General features: G+C 47.9%; 1 protein-coding gene across 4 annotated transcripts in view; it reads left to right on the forward strand.

The window, feature by feature from the left end:
• The first annotated feature begins 950 nt into the window (after positions 1 to 950).
• PACC1 (proton activated chloride channel 1) overlaps positions 951 to 24294 on the forward strand; it is a 99335-nt gene continuing 75991 nt past the window's right edge. For 3 of the 4 annotated variants that reach the window (XM_034764533.1, XM_034764528.1, XM_034764530.1), the window contains exons 1-3: positions 957 to 1074; positions 1417 to 1648; positions 2342 to 2441. The gene's annotated coding sequence lies outside the window, so the exon portion shown is untranslated. Of the gene's footprint in view, positions 1075 to 1416; positions 1649 to 2341; positions 2442 to 24294 lie in introns of all 4 variants that reach the window. The other variant, XM_034764529.1, reaches the window with a different exon arrangement.

A 24294-nucleotide genomic window follows, 5' to 3' on the forward strand; every position in this document is an offset into this window, starting at 1 on the left:
GATGCTAATATATGGCATCCCTCAAATTTCTCAGGCTGCTGTGTAATTGGATTCAGTGTACAACACTAATCATTGCTTGATTATTCTGACATGCTCAGTAAAGAAATATGGACATTAAAATCCTAATGTAATTACACTCTGGCCTCTGGCATGAATATATTTCACTCTGACTTCTCACTGACATTGAAAGCATTTAGAGGCCCCAATGTTTATCTTATTTTGATATATATGTAATGGGCTTGAAGTAACTTTTTAAGGTGGAATTGTGTGCCTAGTGCTACTTACAGCCAAGGATTCTGCTTCCTGCTTGATGACATACCATAACTGTCAGCTTTTTATTAGAGCTTCTTGCGTAGGGTTAGACATTTGACTTTCTCTGTGAAATAGGCTGCTAACACTGCTGAGCTGGCAGGTTAATGATGAGATTTCATTAATATCAAAGGCTAGTACCAAAACAAAACTCCCAGAGAGATGCCTGTCCACAGATTTAAAGAACCTGGGGTCACCAGCTGAGACAGCTGGCTCTCTATAGACTTCACTTGGAAAAAAAGAAAAGAAAACTATGATGAATAATAAGATGGTATTATAAACCAGAAGATCAATTTATTTTGCAGCATCTGAAAGCTAAAGATAGTGATTTAAAGCCTAAACAGTAAGCGCTCTGGTTTCTGAAGTAGATAAAGACATGTACAGTAAATAGTAGTTGCTTTGCCCTCACCTTTACTTTGTGTTTTGAAATAATTTCAGAGCAATGTGAACAGTCAAGATGTGCACCAGGAGTGGGGCTTAGCTTTAGGGGTCATCCCGACTCCCTCCTCATGACTGCAACCATCTTCCCTCACTCTCTGTGATGCGTTTCCTATTCTGTCAGTTTCTCTTGTCTTTAAAAAGGCTGTGTTGCAAGACAGTGTAATAAACTGGCTTAATGCATGTGCTTATGTCTTCCTCTCCTACACAGAACAAGAGCCCCCTGCTTAGGGTGTTCCTTCTCTTAGTTCAAGAGGTAGAAGCTTGTGCTTTGGGTGGTGAAGATCTGAAGTTCAATCACGGAGGATAACAGTGGTGGCCTTATGTGTAAGTAGATTCAGTTCATTACCATAGTCTATTTGTGAGAGCCAGTAAGCTAATCAACCCCAACGTGCTTAGGAAACGTCTTCATTAGATGAACAATGTATTCTAGAGCACGTCCTTAAGAAAATCCTTTGGTTTAATATGCTATAACTGCCTGTCCTAAATCACACATGGAAAAACTCTTCAAGACAAAGTAAAAGTCAAGGGTCTTAAATCTGATCACAGTAACAGAAATATAAATCTGAGATAATTCCATCGACTACCATGGAGTTACTCTGAATTTACATCAGGGTATTTAAAACCAAAACATTATCAATGCTCTAAAGAGTAATTTCTCTTTTTCAGTAACAGACATATTTCAGAACTGTGGGCCAGATCCTCAACAGGTGTAACTCGCCATAGTTTCCTTGACATCTGTGGAGTTATGGCAGTTTATACCAGCTAAATATCTGATCTAATGTCCCACATCCACCTAGAGGACTGAAATTAAATAACTAAGAAACATGTCTCTTCTGAAATATTCTGGCTAAATACAGTTCCATTTTTGTGCCATCTTCTGTTCCCAGAGGATAAAAAGGTAAGGTACAAGCTATTTTTAGGTGCAATGAAAGTCATTTTAAGTGAATTGATAGAAAAAGATCTAACTGAAGGAACAATAAAGTTAAAGGAAGTTATGGGTGTAGTGTTTTTATATAAACATTTCTCAGAGTTTGTTTAGATCACTGTTTCCCTAACTCTGATAGGCAGATCATTGATGATCTAGAGCAGTGGTTCTCAACCAGGCATTCAGGCCCCCCTGGGGGGCCGCAGGCAGGTTTCAGGGGGTCCACCAAGCATGGCTGGCATTAGATTTGCTAGAGCCCAGAGCAGAAAGCCAAAGCCCCACTGCACAGGACTGCAGCCCAGGGCCCCAAGCCCCACCACCCAGGGCTGAAGCCGAAGCCTGATCAACTTAGCTTTATGGTGCTGTCTGTGGCTTGGAGCTCCAGGCAATTGCCCTACTTGCTACCCCCTAATGCTTGTCCTGTCTTTTATATGCAGAAAAATAAGTGTTGTGGCACAGGTGGGCCATGGAGTTTTTATAGCATGTGGGCAGGGGGAGGTCTCAGTAAGAAAAAGGTTGAGAACCCCTGCTCTAGGGAGCACTTGATGATGGCTTAGGGAGAGTTGGCTGGTCATATGGTGCTGGCTGTTCTCCTTATTCCCAGCTAAGTTGCATTAAAAACAGAAAATACATATATAATTTCTTAATATGACTTTTCTATTTCAGTAAGTGCCGTAATTGCTACAGGGATGTTACGTGTTTGGGAATGGTCTGTGTTATCACAAATAGAAAGGGGAGTGTGGTCTGCATGATCATAACTGTGAAGGTAAGTTATCCATGAGCAAATCTCTGTATTAAGATGTGGACTGCATTATGAAAAAAGATTCAGAATACCTGGCTGAGATGCTTTGTAGTTAAATACACCAAGTGCAGTGGGATGGGAGTGATTCTTAAGGGTAACAAGTACTGGATGCATCAAGAAAACAGTTCTATCTCGTTGTGTTTGCACTTTTGCAGCACACAGGAATGTATGTCAGTATTGTAACACTAGACTTGCAATGAGGAGAGCCACATACTGAGTAAGCATTGTGAATATTGGCCCGTGTATTAAATGCACCTATAATCATGTTGGCCTTCCACTTGGGTGACATATTCTAATTGGATAATTTTGTAATATTTTGATTAAAATCTTGCTTATTTTTAACAGTGCTTCCTCAGTCATTGGAAAGATCATCAGACCTCTTTCAAACATTGCCACCAACGAAAAATTATTAGTCCACTCAGGGTACAGGAGTTACAGACAGTTGTTATGGAATTTGGAGACCTTTTCTTGTTTATCTGAAATTATTAAAACTTACCTTAAAATATTTTGATTATGGCTAGTAGATGAAATTTTTAGCATCAACCTCTGTCTGATCCTTCTTCCCTTACTCTCTACCTTCATTTCTTTCACTGTTTGGACTTACCGTCTCATCTTGTGCCTCTGTCTTGTACATGGTGAGAAGTATTACCTTATAAAACATGCTTGCAGGTAGCTGAGCCAGGAGTGCAGGACTGGGCTTATAATTATTTTAAAGCAATATTTCAGTAAATAAGTGACTATGGATCCAGCCCACACATGGGCATTGACTTCATTAGCTGAGTAAGGATGGCAGGATCAGAATTCATAATGAATTGCTAAACTATCCATCCCATTTGCGTGCCTAAATAACCAATTCTCCTAATTTCAATGTTCAGCAGATAAACACATAGCAGCTGCTTTCGCCCAACCAGCATGGGCAGTCTGGATTAGTCATCCAACAGAGAAAGTATCTTGATTTCACCTCTCCAAAATCCATCATTGAACTCAGGGAGGTTACGCCACTACTATTTGCACTTGCAAATCACATATCTCTGGAGACCAAACTGCATGCCAACTATAGGAGGCATCAGGAAGATGGATGTTAATAAAATCTTCCAACTCTAACTAAAAGAAAGAAATAACATAGGAAGCTCTTAATATTATTTGTATTACAACTGCACTCAGGTCCCTGTTGTGATAAGTGCTCTACGTACACAAGAAACACTACTGCCCCAAACAGTTTACAGTCTCAATAGGCAAGACAGACAAGATATTATCTTCATTTTTCAGATAGGGAACTGAGGCACAGAGATTGTGACTTGCTCAGAGTTATGCAGAGAGTCTGTGGTAGAGCTGGGAATTGACTGCAGATCTCCTGAGTCCCAGACAAATCCGTCAACCACAAGACCCCAACCTTGACATTTTATAACATCTTTTTTTAATGATGTAATGTGAAAAATCCCAAGATAATGACTGGACAGCAGTGGCCTGCTTTTCAGAGGGGCTGAGTACCTGCAGCTCTCATCCAAGGCAAACGGATTCAGTATTTTTGGAAAATTAGGCCAGGATGTCAAGAAAAGAGCAGGCTGAGAGTCATGATCTGTTTAATTCATGCTGTTTTTCACAGAACTGTATCTGAAAAGGGGGGGGGGGGTGTCACACTTTTCCATTCTCAAGTTCAGCCTTTTCCTCTGTTGCATCAGCAAGTTTCACCGCTTCTGAAACCGTACTCTCCTCTGGGTTATTTATAACCTCCTATTGCTTTTCAGCAAGTAGCATTTCACTTCACAGACTCCTCTCTACCTCAAACTCTTACATTTCACTGGCATACTGCTGATTTGCACCCTTAATCCTTTCACTAGCCAGCCTGTCTTTCTCCAGCACTAGGACCTACTAAAGTCAAAGGGGTCTCTTCATGCAATAAGAAATGAAGCATTTATTCTAGGCTGCAGCACTTCAGGAGTATGTGTAAATGAAGTGTGCAGCGTGTAAGAAACTCAATACATGTCTTTCACACTCTACAATAATGAGAGCTCTTCTGCAATCCTGATAAATTCTAGCCATGCCTTCTTTTTTTGTCCACCACTGGATCATATTTCTGACCTGTGCAGATTCAATTTAATAATTATATGGAACAGAATTTTTCTTAGTCATAGAGATTAGATTTTTCCCTCAATGTAAACTGCTAAACATGTGTGTGTGTGTGTATTTATACCTGTGTGTCTGGCTGATTATGTGCATATGTCTCGGTGTAGTGTACATACATGCACAAATGCATTAAAATTGCAATCTTCCATCCCTAAAAAATAATCTGTAGCTATTCTAAAATCCCGGTGCATGGCTAAACAATGATTAAGGAAAAATAAGAGGTGTGGTTGTAGTGAGGCAATCTAGAACATAATGTAAGGTACAGCTAAGCATGTCTCTTCTGCCCTAAGGTTATCACCAAATTTTTAAGCATATGTTCCCTGCAATCAACGTTTCTGCCACAATGAAACCTATTTCCATATGGGAGAAATGTTGGCAATGAAAGATGACTCTTTAAATTGAAATGAACACTCTCCCTCTTGCAGAGTAATATTTATTTCTTTAAATGATGCATGGCTCCCATTAGCTGGGTACCAGCCTCACGCTAATTAAAAATAAATACAAATGTAGTAAACATATTGTATGTTTGATCTACTCCATTTTTGTCTCTTATCCTTATCTTATGTAGTGTCTGTATAATTGTAATATCTGGAGCCCAATCAGATATGCCAGGAAGTGGATCAGAACTTCCATAAAGTTGGGGTGGGTGTTAGATTGAAGTTTTTGCTTCAGTTTCATTCTCTGCTCTTTCTGCAAATGATTTTACAGGGCTTTCAGCAAAGTCTGAGATCTAAATACAGAATCCAGCACATGGGGATGAGGATTTGTGATGTTTTCCAGTGGAGTTGGATGTTTTTTCATCTATGATCTATACTGTGTCGATATTTGAATGTAATCCAATTGTAATTTGGTGTAATTTACTAATATAAATTAGAAATAGTTTTCATTTTCAATAGCTGTTTCAGAACACCTTATATGGGACAACCGAGAAGCACTATGTACAGTATGTACAGTATGAGATGACACAACTTAGCAGAAATACTTTATGAAACTGTGAGAAGAGACAGTAGCCCTTTGAGAACATGTGGCCTTCTTCTCAGAGAAGAGAAAGGCATTTTATGCTCTGATTTGTTCTGAGAAGCAGGTCACATAAGCTGTGAGGTGTCTCTGCTGAAGAACCAACATTGTACTATGTCTTTTACTTCTTTGAGAGACATAGAATTACAGAATCTTAGGACTGGAAGGGACTTGGAGAGGTCATCTAATCCAGTCCCCTGCACTCATGGCAGGACTAAGTATTATCAAGTGAAAAGTGCCTAAACAACCACATGTTCTAAAGTATGGCAGCATTGTGATGGGGTTCCCAGGGTGCAACCTGAACTGTGGAGCCACTGAGCCCTTCAAACTCACCAACTGGAGCCGGCCCTCATACTGTGATGCTGATGTCAAGCTACAGACCTCTGGCAGGTACTGCACTTACATAGACAGCCAAAGTCAGGGACATACCCAACTGTGTCACATGAATGATTTCCCAGCTACTCATGAACCATCAATAGGGAGGCTCAGCCAATTCCCCCCAAATCCTCAGTTTTCCGCCCCAGAACTGTCTGTCTTACACGGCTCAAAGCCACTTGGGGCACGTTCATTAAGTTCATCACTCCTTCAATGTGGGATGGACTGAACTGAGATTTCCCCAAGCACTTGGACCAAAACACACTGTTTTAGGTAAAATATAAAACAGGTTTATTAACTACAGAAAGATAGATTTTAAGTGATTATAAGTAGCAGGCATAGAGATCAAAGTTGGTTACTTAAGAAATAAAAATAATTTCGCAGTTTAAGTTTTACAAACTAAACAGGATTTGAATCAAGCGGTGTCTGACCCTGACAGGTGGCACAAGCAGGTTACAGATCCTCAATACACAGGCTGGTACTACTTTCCAGCCTGGGCCCATCCTTCCCCAGTTCAAAGTCTTTGTCCTCCATATGTTCCTCCAGGTGTTGAGTTGAGGGGAAGGGGAAGAGAGGCCAAGTAATGATGTCACTCTCTCTCTTTTATATGAGGGGGTAGCTGTGTTAGTCTGTATCCACAAAAACAACAAGGAGTCTGGTGGCACCTTAAAGACTAACAGATTTATTTGGGCATAAGCTTTCCTGGGTAAAAAACCACTTCTTCAGATGCATGGAGTGAAAATTACAAATGCAGGCATTATAAAATGACACATGAAGAGAAGGATGTTACTTCGCAAGTGGAGAACCAGTGTTGACAGGGCCAATACGATCAGGGTGGATGTAGTCCATGCCCAATAATAGATGAGGAGGTGTCAATTCCAGGAGAGGCAAAACTGCTTTTGTAATGAGCCAGACACTCCGAGTCCCTATTTAAGCCCAAATTAATGGTGTTAAATTTGCAAATGAATTTTAGTTCTGCTCTTTCTCTTTGAAGTCTGTTTCTGAAGTTTTTTTGTTCAAGTATGGGGTGGAAATTGTTGAAATCCAGGTGGAATTCTTCAAGGGCCTCCTTCCCGTGGGTCCGTATGATGAAGATGTCATCAATGTAGCGCAAGTAGAGGAGGGGCGCTAGGGGACAAGAGCTGAGGAAGCGTTGTTCTAAGTCAGCCATAAAAATGTTGGCATGCTGAGGGGCCATGCGGGTACCCATAGCAGTGCCACTGACTTGAAGGTATAAGTTGTCTCCAAATCTGAAATGGTTGTGGGTGAGGACAAAGTCACAAAGCTCAGCCACCAGGTGTGCCATGGCCTCATTAGGGATATTGTTCTTGACAGCTTGTAGTCCATCGTCATGTGGAATATTGGTGTAAAGAGCTTCTACATCCCTGGTGGCCAGGATGGTGTTTTCAGGAAGATCACCAATGCATTGTAGTTTCCTCAGGAAGTCGGTGGTGTCTCGAAGATAGCTAGGAGTGCTGGTAGCGTAGGGTCTGAGGAGAGAGTCCAAAAGCCAGATAATCCTCCTGTAAGAGTGCCGATGCCTGAGATGATGGGGCGTCCAGGGTTTCCAGGTTTATGGATCTTGGTTAGCAGATAGAATACCCCTGGTCGGGGCTCTGGGGGTGTGTCCGTGTAGATTTGTTCCTGTGCTGTAGCAGGGAGTCTCTTGAGGAGATGGTGTAGTTTCTTTTGGTACTCCTCAGTGGGATCAGAGGATAGTGGCCTGTAGAATGTGGTATTGGAGAGTTGCCTGGAAGCCTCCTGTTCATAATCCGACCTGTTCGTTATGACTACAGCACCTCCTTTGTCAGCCCCTTTGATTGTAATGTCAGAGGTGTTTCTGAGGCTGTGGATGGCATTGCTTTCTGTACGGCTGAGGTTATGGGGCAAGGGATGCTGTTTGTTTACAATTTCAGCCTGTGCACGTCTGCGGAAGCACTCTGTGTAGAAGTCCAGTCTGTCATTTCAACCGTCAGGAGGAGTCCACGCAGAATTCTTCTTCTTATAGTGTTGGTAGGAGCAGGGCCGGCTCCAGGCACCAGCAAAGGAAGCAGGTGCTTGGGGCGGCCAATGAAAAGGGGCGGCATGTCCAGGTCTTCAGTGGCAATTCGGCAATGGGTCCCTCAGTCCCTCTCTTCCTCTTTGAGCTGCCACCGAAGTGCCGCTGAAGAGGAAGAGAGGAAGCAAACGAAGGACCCGCCGCCGAATTGCCGCAGAAGAATGAGCTGCCGCCGATCGGCTTTATCTTTTCTTTTTTTTTCCCGCTTTGCCGCTTGGGGTGGCAAAAAAGCTGGACTGGCCCTGGGTAGGAGGGTTCCTGTGGGTCAGTGCGCTGTTCAGTGGTGTGTTGAAAATATTCCTTGAGTCGGAGACGACGAAAGTAGGCTTCCAGATCACTGCAGAACTGTATCATGTTCATGGGGGTGGTGGGGGGCAGAAAGAGAGTCCCTGAGATAGGACAGACTCTTCTGCTGGGCTAAGTGTGTGGTTGGACGGATTAACAATATTGTTAGGTGAGTTGAGGGTACCACTGTTGTAGCTCCCTGTGGCATATAGGAGTTAGATAGTTTACTGTCCTTTTTCGCTGTAAAGAAGTGAAGTGTGTGTTGTAAATGGCTTGTCTCATTTTTGTAAAGTCCAGCCACGTGGAAGTTTGTGTGGAAGGTTGTTTTTGTATGAGTGTCTTCAGTTTTGAGAGCTCATTCTTGATCTTCTCCTGTCTGCTGTACAGGATGCTGATCAGGTGGTTCCTCAGTTTCTTTGAGAGAGTGGCACAGTCTCGCATCATAATCAGTGCAGTATCTTGATTGCAATGGATTTTTTACCTTCAGTCCATTTGGTATGATGTCCATCTGTTTGCACTTGGAGAGGAAGATGATGTCTGTCTGTATCTGTGCAAGTTTTTTGTTGAGGTTGATGGATTTCCACTCCACTGGACTCCTTGTTGTTTTTGTGGATACAGACTAAGATGGCTACCCCCTCATACTTGACACCATGCAAGGCACTAAATTTAGCCGTATGGAGTGCTACTTTGAGATACAGAATGCCACAAGCCCATAGTAATCTGGTAGTATTTCTTGGGTCTGTAGCGTTTGTGATTGCAACAGACACAAATAGCCAATGAGAAATGGTGGCAAATATTATATATTGCATAGTATTTTTTGTGGCTCTGTTTTTGAACTCAGCTGTTCCAGATGTATATCATCTCAGTTTCTATGTTAGAGTGCTAGTCTCAGTTTCTTTCTATTTTATTTGTCGTAGGTTTTCATAAAGCCCTTGTCCTCTGGTAAACAAGATATGAGGCCTTAAGTTTAGGTCCAGTAAACACACCGGTAGGAGTGACATCCTGCACTGAACAGCAAGAATGAGGCACACAGAAAGGAAAGTATTTTAATAGAGACCCATCTTTGAGGATAGATCTGCCAAAACAAGCCAGGCAGTATAAGGTGTCTTCATAGCACATGGATACACTTGCTTTTCCCACTTAATCCCCACTTTTTTTTTTAACACCAAGTTCAGAATCACACCCCTTAGGCCTGGTCTACACTAGGCGTTTATGTCGAAGTTAGCGCCGTTACATCGAATTAACCCTGCACCCGTCCACACCGCGAAGGTATTTAGTTCGACATAGAGGTCTCTTTAATTCGACTTCTGTACTCCTCCCCGACGAGGGGAGTAGCGCTAAATTCGACATGGCCATGTCGAATTAGGCTAGGTGTGGATGGAAATCGACGCTAATAGCTCCAGGAGCTATCCCACAGTGCACCACTCTGTTGACGCTCTGGACAGCAGTAAGAGCTCGGATGTTCTGAACTGCCCCACAGGAAAAGCCCCGGGAAAATTTGAATTTGAATTCCTTTTCCTGTCTGGCCAGTTTGAATCTCATTTCCTGTCTGGACATCGTGGCGAGCTCAGCAGCACTGGCAACGATGCAGAGCTCTCCAGCACTGATGGCAGTGCAATCTCAGAATAGAAAGAGGGCCCCAGCATGGACTGATCGGGAAGTCTTGGATCTCATCGCTGTGTGGGGCGATGAGTCCGTGCTTTCCGAGCTGCGATCCAAAAGACGGAATGCAAAGATCTATGAGAAGATCTCTAAAGACATGGCAGAGAGAGGATACAGCCGGGATGTAACGCAGTGCCGCGTGAAAATCAAGGAGCTGAGGCAAGGCTACCAGAAGACCAAAGAGGCAAACGGACGCTCCGGATCCCATCCCCAGACATCCCGTTTCTACGAGGCACTGCATTCCATCCTCGGTGCGGCCGCCACCACTACCCCACCACTGACTGTGGACTCTGAGGATGGGATAGTGTCCACGGCCGGATCCTCGGACATGTTAGCGGACGGGGAAGATGAGGAAGGAGATGAGGAGGACGAGGCAGTCGACAGCGCTCACAACGCTGATTTCCCCGACAGCCAGGATCTCTTCATCACCCTTACAGAGATCCCCTACCAACCCTCCCCAGCCGTTACCCCAGACACAGAATCTGGTGAAGGATCATCCAGTAAGTGTTGTAAACATCTAAACATTTATTTGTAACAGAACATGATTATTAACAATTTAAAAAATGGGTTTCTCATGATTAGTTTGATTAACTTAACGGTTCAGTCATGGGCAGTGCAACTATTTGAAAAAAATCTAGCAATGTCCGGTTTTGCATGATTGTCCTGCCCAAGCCGCTCTACTGTTTAGTCCCTGCTACTGCAGCTACAGTAAGATGCGGTCTATATGTCCGGGGATGGAGCAGAAATCCTCCTGGGACATCTCAAGGAAGCTCTCCTGCAGGTAATTTGAAATCCGCTGCATTAGGTTCTTGGGGAGAGCGGCCTTATTGGGTCCTCCGTAGTAGGACACGTTGCCGCGCCACGAGACTAGCAAGTACTCTGGAATCATTGCTTGGCACAGCATGGCGGCATACGGCCCTGGTCTTTGAAGGCTTTCCCGGAGCATTCTCTGTCTGTCGCTCTCAGAGATCCTCATGAGGGTGATGTCGCTCATGATGACCTGCTTTGAATGAGGTAGGGGAATGTTAGTGTTGGGACTGCTTTACCGTTCCTTTACAGAACTGTAACCGCTGGTTTGCAGCCACGCGGTGGAGGCGGGAGAGGGTCAGCCGAAAGGGATCGTTCCCGGGGACAGCCGCGAGGGTGTGGGACAGGAGCAGACTTCCTGCTTGCCGGATTGCTGGCAGCAGGGACCGACATTGATTTCAATGTGAAATGAGGCCATTGCTAATATTAAAGTTTTAAGCTGCCACGAATCTACGGCTTACCATGTCTGCGTGCAAGAGCAATTCCGTTGTCCTGACAGGGTTCTCAAAAGTGCTCTGCAAAACCCCAGACACTGAATGCGAAGGCCGAGAATTCGACCTTGTGCTGAGTGCGCATGTGATAGGTGCTGTGCATGGTCCTGTTCACAGAGAAAGACTATGTTCTTTGTTCACAACTACATTTATCTTTCTGAGGAATTCACTCCCTTTTTCCCATTCCCACAGCCCCATCTGCGACTGTCTCACAACCTAGCCTGTCATCACACTCCCAGAGGCTAGGGAGGATTAGGCATAAGAAGAAGAGGACACGGGAGGACATGTTCTCAGAGCTTATAGCCTGCTCCCGAGCCCAGGCAGCACAGCAGACCCAGTGGCGGGAGAACTTGTCCCAAATGCACCAAGCCAACATGGATCGGGAGGAGAGGTGGCGTCAGGAAGACCAGCAGGCGACTCAAACCCTGCTTGGACTACTGAGGGAGCAAACGGACACGCTCCGGCGCCTTGTGGATGTTCTGCAGGAACGGAGGCAGGAGGACAGAGCCCCGCTGCAGTCCATCTCTAACCGCCCTCCCCCGCCACCAAGTCCCATACTCCCTTCACCCAAAGTGCACAGAAGGAGAGGCGGCAGAGTCCCTGCTAACTCTCACTCCACCCCTGCAGAGAGCTCGAGCAGCAGAAGGCTCTCATTCCCCAAAGTTTGACAAGTTCTTTCCTTCCCGCCTGACACAAGCCCCCGTCCAAGTTTCACTTCCCAGTCCCATGTGTAGTTGATAATAAAAAATATGTTTCTGTTAACTACTGTTTCCATCATGTTCTTTTGGAGGAGGGGGGGGAAAGGGGGTTGGTAATTGGACAGGACAGTCACCTTTGGCAGGGTACATAGTAGGGGGCAGGCACAGCAGCAGGGCACATACATAGTGCAGTGATGCAGTGACTACTTACCCTGGTTAGTCTGGGAGGTTCTTTTCATGTTATGTGGTGGGGGGTGGGTTGCTCTGTGACTTTGTGTCAGGGGAGGGCAGTTAGAGATCTTAAGCGGCGGTCCTTAGGCAGGATCACAGAGCCACACAGCAGGGGATCTGTAACCGTCCCACCCCTGCCACAAACTCACATAGACCCCCCATACACACAGTCCGTATCAGGAGGGGTGACAGGCTCCGTTGAAAGAACCATCCCACCGCAGCGGAGCCTGTCAGTCCTTGAGTTTAGAAGCTGCATTCGCGCGACTACACTACACCCGCTCCGCACCACAGTCTGCGTCCCAGTTTTAAAAAATTCCCGCGAAAACAGTATTAAAGAAAACGGTGTGCTTTAACAAAGTAGAACTATTTTTATTTTGAAACGTGTGTTGGAAGTGGGGTGAAGGCTTCTCTGTACACAAAATTAGAAAGTCACAGGTTACCCTGCTCACTCAGGAACTTTGCTTTCAAAGCCTCCCGGATGCACAGCGCTTCCCGCTGGTCTCTTCTAATCGCCCGGCTGTCTGGCTGTGAGTAATCAGCAGCCAGGCTAATTTCCTCAACCTCCCACCCCGCCATAAAGGTCTCCCCCTTGCTCTCACAGAGATTGTGGAGCACACAGCAAGCTGCTATAACAATGGGGATATTGGTTTCGCTGAGATCACAGCGAGTCAGCAAGCTTCTCCATCTCCCCTTGAGACGTCCAAAAGCACACTCCACCACCATTCTGCACTTGCTCAGCCGGTAGTTGAAGAGTTCTTTTTCAGTGTCCAGGGCACCTGTATAGGGCTTCATGAGCCAGGGCATTAGCGGGTAGGCTGGGTCCCCGAGGATGACTATAGGCATCTCCACATCCCCAACAGTTATTTTGTGGTCCGGGAAGTAAATACCTTGCTGCAGCCGTCTAAACAGACCAGAGTTCCTGAAAACACGAGCGTCATGAACCTTGCCCGGCCATCCGACATTGATGTTGGTAAAACGTCCCCTGTGGTCCACCAGTGCTTGCAGCACCATGGAAAAGTAGCCCTTTCTGTTAATGTACTGGCTGGCCTGGTGGTCCGATGCCAGGATAGGGATGTGAGTTCCATCTATGGCCCCACCGCAGTTTGGGAATCCCATCGCTGCGAAGCCATCTATGATCGCCTCCAAGTTTCCCAGGGTCACTACCTTTGGCAGCAGTACATCAACGATTGCCTTGGCTACTTGCATCACAACAACCCCCACGGTAGATTTGCCCACCCCAAACTGGCTCGCGACTGACCGGTAGCTGTCAGGCGTTGCAAGCTTCCAGAGGGCTATGGCCACTCGCTTCTGGACAGTCAGGGCTGGTCGCATCCGGGTGTCATTGCGCTTCAGGGCAGGGGACAGCAACTCACAAAGTTCAAGGAAAGTTCCCTTCCGCATGCGGAAGTTTCGCAGCCACTGTGATTCATCCCAGACCTGCAGCACTATGCGGTCCCACCACTCAGTGCTTGTTTCCCGTGCCCAGAATCGCCGTTTCACAGCATCAACATGACCCATTGCCACCGTGATGTCCTCGGCGCTGGGTCCCCTGCTTTCTGAGAGGTCTGTGCTACTCTCAGACTTCAGGTCATCACCGCGTTGACGTAGCCTCCTCGCCTGACTTTTCTGCATCTGCCTCAGGGCAACCTGTATGATAAGCTGCGAGGCGTTGAGAGCGGCCACAACTGCAGCGATGGTTGCAGTGGGCTCCATGCTCACAGTGCTGTGGCGTCCGCGCTGTCAATGACTTGAAAAGTGCGCGAAATGATTTCCCGCCGGCGCTTTCAGGGAGGGAGGGAGGGCGGGAGTGATGGACGGATGACGACAGTTACCCAAAAGCACCCTGGCCCCTTTTTTTTTTACCCAGAAGGCATTTGCGGCTCCACCCAGAATTCCAATGGGCGGCGGGGACTCCGGGAACTGTGGGATAGCTGCCCTCAGTGCACCGCTTCCAATGTCGACGCTTTCCCCGTTAGTGTGGACTCACAAAGTCGAATTACTGTCCTTAGTGTGGACACACACGTTCGACTTTGCAATATCGATTCCAAATATTCGATTTAAGTAAAATCGAACTACTCTCGTAGTGTAGACAAGGCCTTAGTATCACTGTTCCTAGTCCCATCATCTGAGCAGCTTTCAATATCTCCCATGCACTTTTGTCCTTTCAGACTCTGATTTAGTGGAATGAAAACGTTCTTATCATGTTTGACATGGACCTGCTCACTGACATGAGTGACAGATACTTTAAAGAGATTCAGAGGTATGCTATAAAAAATAGCAAATGCTGACTCAGCTATGGTGCTAGCTGTGTAAACTACTAATTACAAATATAACAACTCAGTAATGAAATATTCAATATTTGTTACAAATTCAGTCTTTTTTTAATCAACCCACTCACAGACCCAATCTGATTTTCTTTGACTGTATTGATTATTTGTAAGTATTTGCTGAATAGTCTGGCTGAATAACTTACAGACAATTGGTTGTTCAGGCACTTTTCACTTGGACTACATGTATGTTTATTACTGATGTTGTGGCGCTCATTCACCTATATCACAGGTTATGTCTTTTGTTTCCTGATTGGATGACAAACATTCCAAAAAGAAGGCTAATGAATAGCAGATAATATCCTTCCTGTATGAATTTTCATAATTAGCATTGTTCCCAAACATCTAAAGCTATTCCTGGCCTGAAATGTGATATAAGATTGATTCCTATAGTGCTACAGGTATAGTTGATATCCTTGGATCACAAAGACTCTTGGGTAGCGTCACTGCAATTTTCAAAGAAACCCAAGACCTTGTCTACATGATAAAATTGTACCAATTTAATGAAATGTATGTAGAAACTGATGTTAAACTGATGGAACTCTCATATTGGTTTAAGAGTCATGGAAATGAGTGCGTTTACCCACAGGGGCACTGAAATGTGTCCACACAAAGGTGTTGGAATGACTTAATGAAATCAGTTTCTAAACTGATTTAGTTTAAAATGTATAATTTTCTCATGTAGACAAGGTGTAAGGGAGTTAGGTTCCCAGTTCCCATTAAATTTCAATGTGATTTGGGTGCCTCACTCCATCAAAGCTTCCTTTGAAAATCCCAACCCGAGTGATTAGAACTAGGATTCAGGGCTCCTGGGTTGTATTCACAGCTCTCTTCAAATTTAGGTTTTGCCTAGATTAGAAATTAGAGATGTGCTGTTAGCTCATGTGCTAGCAAGACATTTTACATACTAATCTAGACAAGGCTTTAACATGAATTCACTTTAATCTGTTTCCAATCTGCAAATGGGGATAATACTTATCTACCTCAGAGGGGTGTTCTGAGGTTAGGTCAGATTCTGAAGCCCTTCTGTTGAATAGCAGTTACCTCAGCAACTAGTACCATTGACTTCAAACAAGTGGCACTCAAAGTGAGGGCTGCAGAATCTGATTAACGTACATCCAGGTCATAAAGCACTTTTCTGTGTGTAAAGTAAAGTACCTATTGCTATAGTATTTAGTTAAATGTACTAGGATAAAAGATAGAATATTTGGAGGGGAGGTCATAAGAGGGAATCATAGCAGTGTTGTGTAAGTTATTCCTGTGTAAAGAGCGCCTTAGATGAGTTGTAGCGTTTTGACATTAGTTCAGCTCCCTTTGGTAAACTCTTTTGCATCTTCTCAACAATGAGAGATGGCTCCTTGAGATGCTCACCAATATTTCACTCCAGAATGTAGAGTAAAACAGTATTTAAGAATAGAGTAGGTTCTCTCTTGTTATGGCAATTCATAAAAACCTTCTTGAATCACGCTGACACCCATGATAAATTAACAAGAGGTAGATTAGAGGAATTAGAGTAAAAACAGTGAGTCAGCTTCTGGAAGCTACAAGTGGATTACAAAGAAATTCATCACCCTTCAGGGTAAGTCGGGGGCCTGTAATGGGACCTCTCACTGTTTGCTTGTTTAAGTGAAAATTTCAGATAGATCAACGGTCTCATTGAAATGATGCAAAACTCAGGGTAACAAAACCAGCTCTAAAGAAGGGGTGACAATAAATGTGATAGTTTTAGGAAAAACAATTTTTAAAAATGTCTACTTGACATCATACACATTTCTGTCTCCAAGGCAAATGTTATCTTTCAGCAGTGTAAAATTCAGCTCCATCACCAGTCACCACACCAAAAAAGATAGCCAAGTCATATGTTGTAAGATGTTTTTTAAAAGGGTACACTCTAGTGCTTAGCATACTAGAGTGGGACCTAAGAGATAATGGTTGTGACATTCCCCTCTGGTGTTATATGGACCTGTGATCTGCTAGGTTACTCCAGTCCTTGACTCTGGGAGCCAGCCTTACCCTGCTCTGCTGTGATAACCCCCACTCCTGGGCTGTTCACGCACAGCCTCTGGCATGTAAGCTGCTCTTTGGATTGTGCAACCGAATGACACTAGCCAATATCTCCGGTCCCAGACACAACACTAGGAACCTCTGTCCTGCAGTGTCCAGTTATGCCCGCTGGATGCTGCAAGCTTATATGAGTTAGTCAATTTAACAAAGAAATTGATATGTACCAGGCTTGTTATCCAAAGGGGAGTCTCTGACACGCTTCAAACCAAACGCACTGCTTCAGGTAGAATAAACAAACAGATTTATCAACTATAAAGATAGATTTTAAGTGATTAGAAGTCAAAACATAAGTCAGATTTGGTCAAATGAAATAAAAGCATTCTAAGCTGATCTTAAGTTTCAGTGCACATACAAACTTAGATGCTTCTCACCACAGGCTGGCTGGTTGCTCTTCAGCCAGGCTCTCCCCTTTGATCAGCGCTTCAGTTGGTTGGTGGTGTCTGTAGGTGTAGGTGGAAGCGAGAGGAAGAGCACAGCAAATGTCTCTTCCTTTTATCATGTCCTTTCCTCCCCCTTGGCTTTGCCCCCCGCCCTTCAGAGTCAGGTGAGCATTGCTGAGTCTCTCCAAGCAAGGTTCAGCAATTCCCCTGGTGTGGCCTCATGCAGGTGAGTCATTGCATTGTAGCTCCCTTGTTGGACAATGGCTGTGGATGGGTTCTTTGACACCCTGCCCGGGGGGTTGGTTAGTTTCCTTGCTGTTGCCTCTGGGGAGCTAATATCTGGCTGATTCCCCCAACTTACAGCATGTTTTAGTGACAACCATACAACACAATTCTCATAACTTCATATACATTAATGATATACATATATGGATAGAGAAATGACTTTCAGCAGATCATAACCTTTCCCCGATACCTTACAAGGCATGCTTTATACATAAGATCCAAATTATATGAAAATGAGGAATATGGGGGTTCCAGCACGCTCCCCCAAGGTATAGAATGTCACAATGGTTCAACAGACTTTCTCTGTGACATTGTGCAAGTCATTTTATCATTTTATGCCTCGGTCGCTCATCTAGAAAATAGGGAAATAAAAGGAGATAATTCTTCCCTAAGTAGGGTGATCTGAGGATAAATTAATTAGGGTTCACAGGTGCTCAGATAGTGTGGTGATGATCCTCTGATGAGTAGGTAGATGGGTCAAATGAATTTTTGGTAAAAAAAGCTTTTACAAAACCTACTGTGTAATCAATATTTCTTCTTCGAGTGCTTGCTCATATCCATTCCATTAGGTGTGTGCGCGCCGCGTGCACGATCGTCGGAAGATTTTCTACCCTAGCAACACCGGCGGGTCGGCTGTGGAGCCCCCTAGAGTGGCGCCTTCATGGCGCTGAATATATACCCCAGCCGACCCGGCGCCCCCTCAGTTCCTTCTTACCGCCCCTGACGGTCGTTGGAACTGTGGAGCGCGGCATAGCTGATCTCCACTCTCCCTAGCTTCATTTGTTATAGCAGTTAGATAGTTTTAGTGTTTATAGTTAAATAGTTAATAGTTAAATAGTTAATAGTTGTAAAGTTGTTATATTAGTTCAGGGGATTAAGGGGGTCTCTCCCCCTTTTTCTCCCCCGGCACCGGGACCGGGCTCATGCCCAACGCTCCCGGCTTCAAGCAGTGCGCCTCCTGCGCAAAGCCTATGCCCACGAGTGACCCGCACGACTCCTGTCTGAAGTGCCTGGGAGAGTCCCATCAAACAGACAAGTGTAAGATCTGTAAGGCCTTCAGACCTAGGACCAAGAAGGAGCGGGACTTTCGGCTCCGGCAACTCTTAATGGAGGCGGCACTGAGTCCATCCACTACTCAGGCCCCGGCACCTAGCGCCTCGGTGCGCAGTGCCCCGGCGGCGCCGGTAGCGACGACCACGCGAGCGGCGTCGGACAAGCCTCCCCGGCACCGGACCTCGTCGGCACCGCAGGTACAGCAAGTGCCTCGGCGCCGTTCGTTATCCCCAGGGCATAAAAAAGCCCATAAAACGGGGACCACCGTGCCGAAGACGCCGGCTCCCCCAGTGCCGGGGGTAGAGCCGCGTCCGCCGGTGGAGCACCGGAAACAGGTGCCTCCAGCACCGTCGACTCCGGCGCCGAAGCCGTTGAGTCCGGTGCGGACAACGTCTCCACCGAGACCGGTGGTGATTCAGTGCCTCCCGTCGACTCCTGAGGCCTTCGAGGCGGCGAGAGACTTGATAGCTCTCACGGAGCCGGCACCGCCCCAACCACCGGCACCGACGGCACCGACGGCACCGTTGACCCGCCCGATCCAGTCGAGGGGGAAACCTGCCTTGTTGCGCCCTCCATCGCAAGGGCTGGAACCTCGGCACCGATCCAGGTCCCGAAGCAGGTCCCCACGCCGCTCGCAGTCCCGGCGCCGAATATCACCTCGGCACCGGTCGTACTCGCGGCCAAGATCATCTTCGCGGCACCGCTCGACGTCTCGGCACCGGTATGATCGTCGGCACCGATCAACGTCGAGACGCAGTTCTCGGCACCGCTACGGTCGACGTTCGACGTCGAGAGGCCGCTCCCGGCACCGGGCATACTCCAGGTCCTCGTCGAGGTCCAGATCCGACTCCCGGCACCGACGAGGTCATCGGCACCGGTCACGGTCCCGGCACCGGTCGCCGGCACCGCGTGGAGATAGAAGATCTCCGGACCGGCACCGTGCGGCACCGCAGCCCACGGGATTGGTCCCGACTCTCTCGGCACCGCCATGGCCATCGAGATCGGTGTCTCGCTCATCAGAGGACCTGTCGAGATCGGCATACCCTCCTCAGGGGCAAGCCGAGGAACAGGACTTGGGCCATTGGCAGGGGATGCCGGAGGACCATTCCCATGGCCCATCTCACTGGTCGTTTTGGACCCCGTGGGCGTACCACCAGGAGCAAGGGGCTCCAATTCCCTCGACCTCTCGCTCGGGTCACTCCGTGAGAAGGGCCCCGGAGTCCACCATCTCTCGGCCTCCGCCAGGGGACACGGAGGCTTCCGTGTCCGTCGCACCTGACGCCCTGGACCCAGACGCGGGTGATGCTCCAGCCCGGGAACAGGGAGACCAGGACCGGCCCTTGGATCCGGTTCCACCGGAGGCATCTTCCTCTTCTTCGCCAGACGAGGCAGTGGCGGGCACATCCTGCACAGGCCCTCCTCCGATAGATCTTCGGGCTCACCAGGATCTTCTGCGCAGGATGGCCCGTAATATGGACCTGCAAGCGGAGGAGGTAGTGGAGGTACACGACCCGATCGTGAACATCCTTGGAGCGGATGCCCCATCGAGGGTAGCGTTACCCCTGATCCGCACGATACAATCAAATGCGGATACGATATGGCAAACCCCTGCCTCTATTCCACCCACAGCGAGAGGGGTGGAAAGAAAATACTTTGTCCCGTCAAAGGACTACGGGTACTTGTACACCCACCCACAACCGTGTTCACTGGTGGTGGCATCGGTGAACGCACGGGAGCGCCACGGACAGCAGGCGGCAGCGCCTAAATCAAAAGAGGCCAAGCGCCTTGATTTGTTTGGCCGTAAGATTTACTCAGCCGGTGGGCTGCAACTCAGAGCGGCAAATCAACAGGCGCTCCTGAGCCGTTACAATTTTAACTCCTGGAACTCTATGGGGAAGTTCAAGGAGTTGATTCCCCAAGAGTCCAGGGAAGAGTTTGGAGCCATGGTAGAGGAGGGTAAGAAGGTGGCTCGGACCTCCTTGCAGGCCTCCTTGGACATAGCAGACTCGGCTGCGAGGACCATGGCTTCGGGTATCGCTATGCGGAGGATCTCCTGGCTTCAAGTTTCGGGTTTGCCTCCGGAGCTGCAGCAAACCCTACAAGATCTGCCCTTTGAGGGACATGGTTTGTTCTCAGACAAGACGGACTCTCGCCTGCAGAGCCTCAAGGACTCGAGAACAATCATGCGCTCCCTGGGGATGCATGTTGTGGGCCCTCAGCGCAGACCATTTAGGCCCCAGCCTCAGCGCTTCTACCCCCCCCCGCCTCGTCAGAGACAAGACTCGGCCCGGAGGCGAGGGCGAGGTGGTAGGAGAAGGTGGACCGGCCCTCAACCCGGCCAGAACCAGGGGCCACCTAGACCACCTTCAGGCCCCAGACAAAACTTTTGAAGGTGCGGTCGAGGACGGCGCACCAGTCATCCCCCAGGATCCAGCCCCCTCCTTTCGGGATCGTCTCTCCCACTTCCACCGTGCTTGGTCCATTATAACTTCGGACCGTTGGGTCCTCCGCACGGTGGAAAGGGGATACACTATCCAGTTTTCTTCTATCCCCCCCTCCCACCCCCCTTCCCCGTCCCTCTTCAGGGACCCTTCTCACGAGCAACTTCTTATACAGGAGGTTTCTACGCTCCTGGCCATGGGGGCCATAGAGGAGGTTCCGATAGAGTTAAGGGGCAGGGGATTTTATTCCCGTTACTTCCTGATCCCCAAGTCCAAAGGAGGTCTGAGGCCCATCTTGGACTTGCGCGGACTCAACAAATTCGTAGTAAAGTTGAAGTTCCGCATGGTCTCTTTGGGGGCCATTATCCCTTCCCTCGATCCTGGAGACTGGTTCGCCGCCCTCGACATGAAAGACGCTTACTTTCATATCGCAATTTACCCGCCTCACAGACGCTTCCTGCGATTCGTGGTAAACACGGTGCACTACCAATTTGCAGTCCTTCCCTTCGGCCTATCCTCGGCCCCAAGAGTGTTCACGAAATGTATGGCTGTCGTGGCAGCGTACCTTCGTCGGCAAGGGATACAGGTGTTCCCGTACCTAGACGACTGGCTGGTGCGCGGTCGCACCAAGGAGCAAGTTCAAGCTCACGTCCACAGAATAGTGCACACATTCCACGAGTTGGGCATCCTACTCAACAAGGACAAATCCACTCTAGAACCTACCCAGAGAATAGAATTCATCGGCGCAGTTCTAGACTCCAGACGTGCACAAGCCATCCTGCCAGACAACCGCTTTGGCACCATCACGAACCTCATTCAAGGGCTCAAGGCCTTCCCAACTACCACGGTGAGGTCGTGCCTTACCCTGCTGGGTCACATGGCTTCCTGCACGTACGTAACCAGGCATGCCAGACTTCGGCTTCGCCCACTTCAAACCTGGGTGTCATCAATATACCGTCCACATCGGGACAGCCTGAACATGGTAGTCACGGTCCCGAACTCGGTCCTGACCTCCCTCACCTGGTGGCTAGATCACAATGTGGTCTGCGAGGGGATGCCATTTCACGCCCCACAACCCTCTCTGCACCTGGTCACAGACGCGTCATCTCTGGGTTGGGGCGCCCATCTCAACGAACACCATACCCAGGGCCTGTGGACTACACCCCAGCTAGCCCTGCATATCAATGTTCGGGAACTGATGGCGGTACGCCTGGCGTGCCAGGCATTCCTCAATCTCCTACGTGGCCGCTGTGTGCTGGTTCTCATCGACAACACCACGGCCATGTTTTACATCAACAAGCAAGGAGGAGCACGTTCGTCAATTCTATGCCAAGAGGCCATTCGCCTGTGGGACTTCTGCATCGCCCACTCGATCCATCTCACGGCATCGTTCCTCCCTGGAGTCCAGAACACTCTAGCGGACCGACTCAGCAGGTCCTTCCAAACGCACGAGTGGTCTATCCGTCCGGACATCATACATTCCATCTTCCAGAGGTGGGGGTTTCCCCAGATAGACCTGTTTGCATCCCGAGACAACAGGAAGTGCCACATGTTCTGCTCCCTACAAGGTCGAGCTCCGGGCTCCCTCTCGGATGCGTTTCTCCTTCCCTGGAAAGATCACCTGTTTTATGCCTTCCCTCCGTTTCCTCTGGTCCACAAGGTACTGCTCAAATTACGCAGAGACCAGGCACAGGTAATTCTGATCGCTCCAGCGTGGCCGAGACAACATTGGTACACCACACTGTTGGAGCTCTCGGTTCAGACACCGATCACACTTCCATTATGTCCGGATCTCATATCTCAGGACCACGGTCGGCTGCGTCACCCCGACCTGCAATCACTCCACCTCACGGCGTGGCTGCTCCATGGTTCACCCAGGCAGAGCGGCAATGCTCACACTCTGTCCAACAGATCCTGCTGAGCAGTAGGAAACCCTCAACACGGACCACGTACCTGGCCAAGTGGAAACGGTTCTCCTGTTGGTGCGAACAACGAGCCACGTCCCCGTTGCAGGCACCCATTCCTCTCATATTGGAATATCTCCTCTCCCTAAAACAACAAGGGTTGGCGATATCTTCAATTAGAGTTCACCTGGCCGCTATATCGGCTTTTCACCCAGGGGAACTCGCGTCCTCGGTATTCTCTAACCCGATGGTTGTTAGATTCCTCAAGGGCTTAGACCGGACGTACCCGCAACAGCGTCATCCCGTCCCGACGTGGGATCTCAATCTGGTTCTCTCCAAACTCACAGGTCCTCCATTCGAACCACTAGCCACCTGCTCACTTTTGTACCTATCCTGGAAGACAGCCTTCCTCGTAGCCATCACCTCAGCAAGGCGCGTTTCTGAGCTCAGGGCGCTTACATCTGAGCCCCCTTACACAGTCTTCCATAAGGATAAAGTGCAGCTTCGCCCACATCCTGCCTTTCTCCCTAAGGTGGTTTCTACATTTCATATTAACCAGGACATCTTTCTCCCGGTCTTTTACCCCAAACCACATGCCACTCGCCAGGATCAACGTTTGCATTCCCTGGACGTACGAAGGGCCCTGGCCTTCTATATTGACCGCACAAAGCACTTTAGAAAGACGACGCAACTCTTCGTTGCAGTGGCCGACCGAATGAAAGGCTCACCGGTCTCCTCACAACGCCTATCCTCCTGGATTACGTCTTGCATCCGGACTTGCTATGACCTGGCAGGTGTCTCAGCACCGCACCTCACCGCTCACTCCACGAGGGCCCAAGCTTCCTCGACTGCTTTCCTGGCACATGTTCCGATACAGGACATCTGTAGAGCGGCGGTTTGGTCATCAGTCCACACGTTTACAGCTCACTATGCACTAGTGCAGCAGTCCAGGGACGATGCTGCATTCGGGTCAGCGGTTTTGCACACAGCAATGTCTCACTCCGACCCCACCACCTAAGTTGGGCTTGGGAGTCACCTAATGGAATGGATATGAGCAAGCACTCGAAGAAGAAAAGACGGTTACTCACCGTTGTAACTGTTGTTCTTCGAGATGTGTTGCTCATATCCATTCCAAACCCGCCCCCCGTCCCCACTGTCGGAGTAGCCGGCAAGAAGGAACTGAGGGGGCGCCGGGTCGGCTGGGGTATATATTCAGCGCCATGAAGGCGCCACTCTAGGGGGCTCCACAGCCGACCCGCCGGTGTTGCTAGGGTAGAAAATCTTCCGACGATCGTGCACGCGGCGCGCACACACCTAATGGAATGGATATGAGCAACACATCTCGAAGAACAACAGTTACAACGGTGAGTAACCGTCTTTTCTATGGCCTTTATTAAACATCAGTCAATAGTAGCAGTTTCTGAAGAAAAGACTCATTCCCCGGGCCTGTTTGCAGCCAGGGAATTGTAGCATTGTGAAAGTGTATTGGAATCTGAAAGTGAAGTTGACCAGGAAACGATTACACCAAAGTGAAAGTGACTAGTCATTTTATTTCCTAACTGAGAGAAATCTACAAAGGAAAGAGAATAAATTGTAAGAACATTTGATTTT

Source organism: Trachemys scripta, chromosome 3, assembly GCF_013100865.1.
Source record: "Trachemys scripta elegans isolate TJP31775 chromosome 3, CAS_Tse_1.0, whole genome shotgun sequence".
In the NCBI taxonomy this organism is placed as follows: Eukaryota; Metazoa; Chordata; order Testudines; family Emydidae; genus Trachemys; species Trachemys scripta.